Source organism: Salmo salar, unplaced genomic scaffold (assembly GCF_905237065.1).
Source record: "Salmo salar unplaced genomic scaffold, Ssal_v3.1, whole genome shotgun sequence".
NCBI lineage: Eukaryota > Metazoa > Chordata > Actinopteri > Salmoniformes > Salmonidae > Salmo > Salmo salar.
In genome coordinates this window covers 12,501-21,945 of record NW_025547062.1, presented here as the reverse complement: position 1 = coordinate 21,945, position 9,445 = coordinate 12,501, and the positions used below count along the sequence as shown (strand labels likewise).

General features: G+C 43.9%; 1 pseudogene; it reads left to right on the top strand.

Moving 5' to 3' along the window:
* The first annotated feature begins 6,930 nt into the window (after positions 1 to 6,930).
* LOC123731703 (E3 ubiquitin-protein ligase NEURL1B-like) overlaps positions 6,931 to 9,445 on the top strand; it is a 14,933-nt pseudogene continuing 12,418 nt past the window's right edge.

The following is a 9,445-nucleotide window of genomic DNA, read 5'->3' as shown; positions in this document are numbered from 1 at the left end:
CTCCCCTCCTGATGATACCTGTCTATAGTCTCTACCCTCCTGATGATACCAGTCTATAGTCTCTACGATGATACCTGTCTATAGTCTCTACCCTCCTGATGATACCAGTCTATAGTCTCTACGATGATACCAGTCTATAGTCTCTACCCTCCTGATGATACCAGTCTATAGTCTCCTACCCTCCTGATGATACCAGTCTATAGTCTCTACGATGATACCAGTCTATAGTCTCTACCCTCCTGATGATACCAGTCTATAGTCTCTACCCTCCTGATGATACCAGTCTATAGTCTCTACCCTCCTGATGATACCAGTCTATAGTCTCTACCCTCCTGATGATACCAGTCTATAGTCTCTACCCTCCTGATGATACCAGTCTATCGTCTCCCCTTCCCGCAGAATCTACAGGGAGAGCTCAAAATTCAAGTCCCTTGGGTGCTGCCATAGATTTACATTAGAAGTGCCCATCCAAGAAGGCTCAAGGTCATTGGCCACAGATAAAATTAATTCAAATCACGTTATAGCTACAGTAGCTTTGATTGGACCGATCATGTCAACATCATACTTTCAAAATCTCAGCTAGCAGTCATCATCATGAATCAATTTGACAATCTGCTGGCAGATCCGTTGTAATCCTTGTCATTTGAAGAGAAATAATGAAGATAAATTATAGATAAAACGTTTCGGGTGCTCATTGGACATAAACATTACACAACAAGTTGGAAATCGCAGATTCAACAATGAGTGTTTTTTAAGGAATCTTTGGCTAACTGCTCCGATTGGGAAAATATGTTTTGAACGGTCATCCAACTCGGAATTCCAAGTTGGGAACTCAGACTTCTTTTAAAAATATATATATATTTAACTAGGCAAGTCAGTTAAGAACAAATTCTTATTTACAATGATGACCTACCCCAGATAACATTAGGCCAATTGTGCACCACCCTATGGGACTCCCAATCACAGCCAGATGTGAAACAGCCTGGATTCAAACCAGGAACTTTAGTGACATCCTCTTGCACTGAGATGCAGTGCCTTAGACAGCTGTGCCACTCAGGAACTTTCTAGAGCTCTGATCTGAAGATCACCAACGTCATGATTCAACCGTGTTTTTCTTCGAGTTCCCAGTTGTCTTGAAAGCCCCATAAAACCAGAAAGTGACAAACTTTGATGACAAAGCTTAACAACAACATTTCTCCGCAAAGGAACACCGCGCCACCATCCTGTTCAAGTGAGCACAGCACAACAAGCTGAATCCAAATATGTCTTGTATGCTGCTGCATAAATGATGTAATATGCCAGGGGAGATATGTATACTGTAGCTAAGACAGTAATACTAAGTGTATGTTGTGTAGTAAGCTGTTAGTAGCCCATGTGCCTCACTCTAATAATTTGGTCGCTTTTCCCCTCATAACTTAGCTTACTGTTCTGACTTGGTGGTGCACATGTAGCCTATAGACTGTTTTTAGAGAAATGTCATCATCGAATAATGTAAGAATTTTCATTGTGTGCTTATATGCCCCCCTTTATTTATCCTACATTTCTGACTTGGTGTACAGGTAGAATACTGTAAGAACGGCCCATGTTCTGAATTCTGTCGCTGTACATTTCAAAAGTGCTGAACAAGTCCGTCGTCGACTTGCTCATTAATGTCTTAACCGAAATTACGGATTGCCTCTAATCCGCTCATCGTTCCTTTATGACATAGTTTCTACATAATTTTTTTATTTTTTTATTTCAGCTTCACATAACCAGGTAGGCTAGTTGAGAACAAGGTCCCATTTACAACTGCGACCTGGCCAAGATAAAGCATTGCAGTGCAACACAAACAACGACACAGAGTTACACATTTACATCTCAGTTGTCAGTAGAAACCCCATTTGTTTAAGCAAGTCAGCCATATCAGCTGTTATTTAAAAGGCAGTAAATGAGGCTGAATTAACTGTTTCGCTGCCAGACAAGGCTCCGCTGATAGCCAGGTGTAGCAGTGGTAAGGTGTAAGGGCTGTTGGGTCTCTCCTGTTGGGACAGCTTTATGTAGGCCCTAACAGTTTGTGGACACCGTTTGTCACCGTTACAGTGTAATTAATGTATTGTTTAGTGTTGTGTTGTGTAGTGGCTTTGCTGGCATGCATAATAAAAAATAATACAACATTTGCACCACCAAAATGTACACGCTAAAATCGCCACTGGATACTATGTTTGGGAATTACACACTTGGATGCACGGTTCTGCCTCAAATTCTCATACCTGACCAAACCTGACCAATACCCAACCATACCTGACCAAACCTGACCAATACCCAACCACACCTGACCAAACCTGATCAATACCAAACCATACCTGATCAATACCAAACCAAACCATACCTGACCAAACCTGACCAATACCCAACCACACCTTAACATACCTGACAGAGATTTTCCCTCAAAAGGGTCTAGTGAGCAGAACAAGGTATTGTAGTAAGCAGTCAAACATCCACCATGCTGGAGAATGAAGCATAAGCCACGCCAAGAGGACATAAAGAGTGTTATCACGTTGTAGAATAGAGGACCAACCAACGACACGATAGAAGCACCACAGTGTTTATTTAAGCAGTAAGGCCCGAGGGGATATGTGATATATGGCAAATATACCACGGCTAAGGGCTGTTCTTAATCACGACGCATACGCAGAGTGCCTGGACACAGCCCTTAGCCGTGGTATATTGGCCGTATATCACAAACCCCGAGGTGCCTTATTGCTATTATAAACTGGTTACCAACGTAATTAGAGCAGTAAAAATGTGTTTTGTCATACTTTCGTTGTAAACGGTCATAGACCGTCATCTAGACATTATCTCATATTTCTTTTAGACAAACATTTTGTTTTCAACAGCTGGAGATTTGTATAAAACCTTTGCTGTATGGTCTCGCCGACATTTGCAACATTGTTTCAATATTCAAATATGATCTCCAACTGTCCCATATTGTAACACGAGTCGTACAAAGGGGACCAAGGGCGCGGCGTGTTTACTGCTCATATTTTACTTTAATGAAAACACTAATAACAACAAACCGACCGACAACAGTCCCGTCCAGGTGAAACACTAAACAGGAAACAACTACCCACAAAACAACAGGAAGAAGAAAAAAAACACCCCGACTAAATATGACCTCCAATTAGAGGCATCGAGGAACAGCTGCCTCCAATTGAAGGTCAACCCAATAAACCCCAACCTAGATAAAGACAAACTAGAAATCCAACATAGAAATAGAGAACATAGAACAAACACAAACACACACCCCCCTGTCACGCCCTGACCACTCTACCATAGGAAATAACAACTTATTTTGGTCAGGACGTGACACATAGTGACGAACGTGTCCGGTGTCGGGACGAGACAGACAGGCAGGCAGGCAACGTTTCTCAGCCAGTGGAAATCATGAATCAGCATCATTTTTATGGATATATACAAAGAAATGTCAATTGAAAAAAGGTCAAGTGAAACGAAGTGCAGCTGGTTTGCAGTCTTTCCATCTTCAGTTTGAAGTGATTGTGTTTGGCTGTGTTGTTGGCTGTGTGGTTGGCTGTGTTGTTAGCTGTGTTGTTGGCTGTGTTGTTAGCTGTGTTGTTGGCTGTGTTGTTGGCTGTGTTGTTGGCTGTGTGGTTGGCTGTGTGGTTGGCTGTGTGGTTGGCTAGCTCCTCTGGACAACAGTGTCCTGATGAGAGAGCATATTTTCTATGCCAGGTGAAATCACACCTCATTAGCTTATTGTTATAGACGTATCCAATTAAATGTCACTAGAAAACAGCTTAAACAAATGCAAATGCAGCTACTTTGCTGATATTCTGTCTGAACTGTTTGACGTGACTGTAAGTTAGCCATTGTTGGCTAGCTAGCAAGCAAGGGATAAGAACGTTGCCAGCCAGTATGGCAATAGAACATTTAGAACAAACAACTGGGTCTCGTCCATAGATTGTCACGTCCTGACCAGCAGATGGAGCTGTTGTAGTAGTTTTGGGGTCAGGACGTGGCAGTCTTGTGTGTGTGATTGTTCTGTGTTGGTCTTGTGACTCCTGATCAGGAACAGCTGGGGATCGTTGTTCCTGATTGGGAGTCATATATGTAGGAGTATGTTTGTCACTTGGTTTTGGTGGGTAGTTGTTTTTGCACTGCGTTGGTGAGCCTGCAAAACTGTTTAGTGTTGTGGTTATTGTTTTGTCAAGTGGATGCTTTACTCTTTTTTTGTTAATTAAAATATGAGTATCCACAACTCCGCTGCATTTTGGTCTTCCCTGCAACACAACGAAGGATTTTGTGACATAGATACAGAACAAAAAGACTGAACGACTGGGTCGCGTCTCTGACAACCGAACCGATAGAATGAACGACCAGCCGGCTTCAAATCAAATCAAATGTTATTTGTCACATGCGCCGAATACAACAGGTCTGTTCCTTACAGTGAAATGCTTACTTACAAGCCCTTAACCAACAGTGCAGTTTTAAACTGCTCGCTTCGAAGCACAGTCATCCAGAACAGCTCTCGCGCATGTTCAGTGTTGCTTGCCTCGAAGCGAGCATAAAAGGCATTTAGCTCGTCTGGTAGGCTCGCGTCACTGGGCAGCTCTCGGCTGGGTTTCCCTTTGTAGTCCGTGATAGTTTTCAAGCCCTGCCACATCCGACGAGCGTCAGAGCCGGTGTAGTAGGATTCAATCTTAGTCCTGTATTGATGCTTTGCCTGTTTGATGGTTCGTCTGAGGGCATAGCGGGATTTCTTATAGGCGTCCGGATTAGTGTCCCGCTCCTTGAAAGCGGCAGCTCTACCCTTTAGCTCAATGCAGATGTTGCCTGTAATCCATGGCTTCTGGTTGGGATATGTACGTACAGTCACTGTGGGGACGACATCGTCGATTCACTTATTGATAAAGCCGATGACTGAGGTGGTATACTCCTCAATGCCATTGGATGAATCACGGAACCTATTCCAGTCTGTGCAGCAAAACAGTCCTGTAGCGTAGCATCCACTTCATCTGACCACTTCCGTATTGAGAGAGTCACTGGTACTTCCTGCTTTAGTTTTTGCTTGTAAGCAGGAATCAGGAGGATAGAATTGTGTGAGGTCTTAGTGCCAGCATCGTTCTGTGGTGGTAAATAGACGACTAGGAATAATATAGATGAGAACTCTCTTGGTAGATAGTGTGGTCTACAGCTTATCATGAGGTACTCTACCTCAGGCGGGCAATACCTCGAGACTTCTTTAATATTAGACATCGCGGACCAGCAGTTATTGACAAAAAGACACACACCCCAACACCTCGTCTTACCAGACGTAGCTTCTCTGTTCTGCCGGTGCACGGAAAATCCCTCCAGCTCTATATTAGCCGTGTCGTCGTTCAGCCACGACTCGGTGAAACATAAGATATTACAGTTTTTAATGTCCCGTTGGATAATCGTAATCATAGGTCATACATTTTATTTTCCAATGACTGCATGTTAGCTAGTAGAACGGATGGCAGTGGGAGTTGACTCGCTCGCCTACGGATTCTCAGAAGGCAGCCCGACCTGCATCCTCTTTTCCTCCGTCTTCCAGGCTGTATACTGTATATGGGTTACAGGCTGTATATGGGTTACAGGCTGTATATGGGTTACAGGCTGTACACTGTGTATGGGTTACAGGCTGTATACTGTGTATGGGTTACAGGCTGTATACTGTATATGGGTTACAGCCTGTAAACTGTATATTGGTTACAGGCTGTATACTGAATACGGGTTACAGGCTGTATACTGAATACGGTTTACAGGCTGTATGTGGGTTACAGGCTGTATATGGGTTACAGGCTGTATACTGTATATGGGTTACAGGCTGTATATGGGTTACAGGCTGTATACTGTATATGGGTTACAGGCTGTATATGGGTTACAGGCTGTATATGGGTTACAGGCTGTATATGGGTTACAGGCTGTATACTGTATATGAGCTATATGCTGTATATGGGTTACAGGCTGTATATGGGTTACAGGCTGTATATGGGTTACAGGCTGTATATGGGTTACAGGCTGTATACTGTATATGGGTTACAGGCTGTATACTGTATATGGGTTACAGGCTGTATATGGGTTACAGGCTGTATATGGGTTACAGGCTGTATACTGTATATGGGTTACAGGCTGTATACTGTATATGGGTTACAGGCTGTATACTGTATATGGGTTAGAGGCTGTATATGGGTTAGAGGCTGTATATGGGTTAGAGGCTGTATATGGGTTACAGGCTGTATATGGGTTACAGGCTGTATATGGGTTACAGGCTGTATACTGTATATGGGTTACAGGCTGTATATGGGTTACAGGCTGTATATGGGTTACAGGCTGTATATGGGTTATAGGCTGTATACTGTATATGGGTTACAGGCTGTATATGGGTTACTGGCTGTATACTGTATATGGGTTACAGGCTGTATATGGGTTACAGGCTGTATATGGGTTACAGGCTGTATATGGGTTACAGGCTGTATATGGGTTACAGGCTGTATATGGGGTACAGGCTGTATATGGGGTACAGGCTGTATATGGGTTACAGGCTGTATCTGGGTTACAGGCTGTATATGGGTTACAGGCTGTATACTGTATATGGGTTACAGGCTGTATATGGGTTACAGGCTGTATATGGGTTACAGGCTGTATACTGTAATATCTCCACGTCAACGAGGGTGTATTTTTGCCTGTCCTCATCAACTAGGTATTTTATGATGTCATTGTGTCAATGGGCTGAAAGACTCAATGAGCTTCCGGTAACCAATTAACCAATTAACCAATTAACCAATCCCTCTCCTCTCTTCTTATTCTGTTATTGCCTCCTCCCAGAAGATGTGACTCTACCGCCCCACCCTGTGGTGAGCAGGCAGTACTTCACCCTGCAGGGTGGCAGCGGCGGGGAGAGGGTTCGGGGTAGAGAGGCGGACGTCGGTCTCCCCAGTGATCCTCAGTCTGGAGCCGCCCAGGTTCCACCCTCAGGCCAAGGGGAAGAACATCAGGCTGGACGGTCAGCTGAGACGAGCGACCAGGAAGAACAGCTTCTGCAACGGAATCACCTTCAGCCAACGACCTGTTAGACTCTATCAGAAGGTAAGACCCTAACCCTGATATACCCTAACCCTGATATACCCTAACCCTGGTATAACCTAACCCTGATATACCCTAACCCTGATATGCCCTAACCCTGATATGCCCTAACCCTGATATGCCCTAACCCTGATATACCCTAACCCTGATATACCCTAACACTGATATACCCCAACCCTGACCCTGATATAACCTGACCCTGATATACCCTAACCCTGATATACCCTAACCCTGACCCTGATATACCCTAACCCTGATATACCCTAACCCTGATATACCCTAACCCTAACCCTGATATACCCTAACCCTGATATACCCTAACCCTGATATACCCTAACCCTAACCCTGATATACCCTAACCCTGATATACCCTAACCCTGATATACCCTGACCCTGATATACCCTAACCCTGATATGCCCTAACCCTGATATACCCTAACCCTGATATACCCTAACCCTGATATACCCTAACACTGATATACCCCAACCCTGACCCTGATATAACCTGACCCTGATATACCCTAACCCTGATATACCCTAACCCTGATATACCCTAACACTGATATACCCTAACACTGATATACCCTAACCCTAACCCTGATATACCCTAACCCTGATATACCCTAACCCTGATATACCCTAACACTGATATACCCTAACACTGATATACCCTAACCCTAACCCTGATATACCCTAACCCTGATATACCCTAACCCTGATATACCCTGACCCTGACCCTGATATACCCTGACCCTGATATACCCTAACCTTAACCCTGATATACCCTAACCCTGGTATAACCTAACCCTGATATACCCTAACCCTGATATACCCTAACCCTGATATACCCTAACCCTGATATACCCTGACCCTGATATACCCTAACCCTGACCCTGATATACCCTAACCCTGATATACCCTAACCCTGATATACCCTAACCCTAACCCTGATATACCCTAACCCTGATATACCCTAACCCTGATATACCCTAACCTTAACCCTGATATGCCCTAACCCTGATATACCCTAATCCTGATATACCCTAACCCTAACCCTGATATACCCTAACCCTGATATACCCTAACCCTGATATACCCTGACCCTGATATACCCTAACCCTGATATACACTAACACTGATATACCCTAACCCTGATATAACCTAACCCTGATATACCCTAACCCTGATATACCCTAACCCTGATATACCCTAACCCTGATATACCCTGACCCTGATATACCCTAACCCTAACCCTGATATACCCTAACCCTGATATACCCCTAACCCTAACCCTGATATACCCTAACCCTGACCCTGATATACCCTGACCCTGATATACCCTAACTCTAACCCTGATATACCCTAACCCTGATATACCCTGACCCTGATATACCCTGACCCTGATATACCCTGACCCTAACCCTGATATACCCTAACCCTGATATACCCTAACCCTGATATACCCTAACCCTGACCCTGATATACCCTAACCCTGACATACCCTAACCCTGATATACCCTAACCCTGATATACCCTAACCCTGATATACCCTAACCTTGGTATACCCTGACCCTGATATACCCTAACCCTAACGCTTGATATACCCTAACCCTAACCCTGATATACCCTAACCCTGATATACCCTAACCCTGATATACCCTAACCCTGATATACCCTAACCCTGACATACCCTAACCCTGACATACCCTAACCCTGATATACCCTAACCCTAACCCTGATATACCCTAACCCTGATATCCCCTGACCCTAAGCCAGATATACACTAACCCTGTCACGTCCTGACCATAGAAAGATGTTATTTTCTAGTGTACAGTAGGTCAGGCGTGACAGTTGTCTGGCTTAGGGTCAGGGGATTTACGTCCTGACCATAGAAAGATGTTATTTTCTAGTGTACAGTAGGTCAGGGCGTGACAGGTTTTTTTTCTTCTTCTATGTTTTCTATTTCTATGTTCATGTTCTAGTTTTGTATTTCTATGTTGGTTTTGTTTGGGATGATCTCCAATTAGAGGCAGCTGGTCCTCGTTGTCTCTAATTGGAGGTCATACTTAAGTAGGTGTTTTCCCCACCTGGGTTTGTGGGAGATTGGTTTTGAGTCAGTGTATGTTTCACCTCTGCGTCACGGTTTGTTGTTTTTGTCATTCAGTTTATTTATGTATTGCATAGTTTCACAGTATAAATAAAATGTGGAACGTACACACACGCTGCACTTTGGTCCGCTCCTTCTTACGACAACTGTGACAAATCCTAACCCAGATATACCCTAACCCAAATATACCCTAACCCTAACCCAGATATACCCTAACCCAGATATACCCTAACC